The sequence below is a fragment of the Poecilia latipinna genome, unplaced genomic scaffold, assembly GCF_001443285.1.
Source record: "Poecilia latipinna isolate Pla-1442-1.1 unplaced genomic scaffold, P_latipinna-1.0 Scaffold316, whole genome shotgun sequence".
NCBI classification, from domain to species: domain Eukaryota; kingdom Metazoa; phylum Chordata; class Actinopteri; order Cyprinodontiformes; family Poeciliidae; genus Poecilia; species Poecilia latipinna.
The window spans coordinates 208,859-210,883 of NW_015112932.1; positions in this window are offsets into that span (position 1 = coordinate 208,859).

The window sequence follows — 2,025 nt, forward strand, 5'->3', positions numbered from 1 at the left end:
TCATTACATTGTGTTTTATTATTAAAGTTAATACAATACATCTAAATTTAATGTCAGATATTATATGCTGCCCAACAACTCCTCGCTGTCAGTCACTGCCACGCGTCTACAAATACGCCCTCCGTCTCTAGACCCTCTGGATTTTCCAGTGTGGCGCTGACCAGCCTGCGGACCGGCTTCTCTTGGACTGGGTTGGGTCAGGTTGAGTGGTAGAGGCAAACAGGCAGCTGGAAATGGGAGCTAATGTGGAATGTGAGGAATTGGACTGTGTGGTAAGGGGCCCCTTGAAGCCTAACAAACTCACGGAGGTCCGAGGCCTGGTCTAGAGGCCTTGGATAAATAAACCATGGGAGATGACCATGCGCTGTGTAGATATCTGCCATCACACCTCCCTAGCCTCCAAACACAAACCCTTAATCCCTCCTTCACCTCTCCACATCCTTTGTCCCATATGTTCTCTCTCTCTCTCTCTCTCCCAACTTCCTCCGTTTATCCCCTCCCCTGCCTCATCCTCTTCTATTTTTCTCTTCTTTCTTTGCGTTCGAACCTTTCCTATCATGCTCATCTCCCTTTTTGCCTCGTTCTGCTGCCCCGTTGTTCCCTCTCCCTCCGCACAATCTCCATTTCTCCATTTCATCTCTCCCCAGTGAACCCACCGATCCAGTCACTCATCCATGCTTGAGCTGCTGTCCGTCGCGGGTTTTGTATTCACTGTAAGCAGAGTTACGGACCCGCTTTGGCACTCAGCCGTCTCCCAGCGGCCGAGTTGCTGATTGTTCAGGCCCAGAAAGTGTTTATTTAACACAGAAGCAGCGAGATCGCTCACGACTGCATTTCTTCTATTGCTTTCAGAAGAGCTATGCAATAGGAGGGAAAAGTTTTTACATGAAGGCAACTCATAACCAAGGAAGTCTAAGGGAACGTTGTTGGGATTTTGATCTTCCACAGAAATCATGTAAAAGTACTAAATTTATAGCCTAGTAAGAATATTGTAGAAAAGTTAATTTACAAAAAAAGTTGATCTTAGAATATTAGAACAAAAAAACATCATCAAACCCACCATAAAAAAAAGAGTTGATGATATTTAAGATTTGAAAAATTCAAGCACTCACAGTATAAGTATCTAAACTTTGGAGGAAAAGGAATAAAGTAGAAAAGTAACAATATGTGTTCAGTATATGTACATGCTCAACTTTTAAGTTCCAACCAGTCATTTATACAATTACAAAAACTGAAAAAAGTCCATTTTTGTGTTCCTTTGAAAAGATCATGATTTTCATTTTATTTTTTTTTCAACAAGAAAACATAAAGTACAATATATTTATCACACTAACACCCAGTCATGGAGCGAAATAACTTTAATACAGACATCTTAGTTGCTATTTAGTTTATTTTATGAGGTTGCCTTTCAAAATATGAACCTGTGAGACAGACAAGAGTCAAATTAAATAGCTGGTCAAATTTAAAGACAAAAAAAAAAAAAAAATCTGCTCAGCGGCAGAAGGAGGCAATCCGCACTGAGACTCTCCTTCAGAGTCAGAAGCAGAATCGAAGCTGCCACCCACGGTCTCACACAAGATTAATTATGATAATGCATTTCTTTACCCCTTTGTCATCGTAATGAATGGTTGCCTTTCTGGGGGCAAAACACACAGAACACAGAAAGAAACAGAGAAACACACTTTCTTTAAGTCTTTGTTTGGGACGGTTGTAACCGAGGTATTGTCAGATGCAACTGGCAGGTGGTAATGCAAACTTTGGACCTGTGGATTTTAAAAGAAAGCACAGAGCTTCACATCTATCCGTCTACCCACTTATCCATCTATCCACGTTCAATAATCAGAACTTTGTTTAGCATTGTTTGAATTAAAACAGAATATGGGGATTTTAAAGAACAGTAACCGATGTGAGATTATAAACAGAGCGAAAGATTGAATCAGATGTTGGTGAAGACAAAAAAAAAAAAAAAAAAAAAAAAAAAGGGGGGGGGGGGGGGGGGGGGCCCTTTCCAAAAATTTAAAAAAA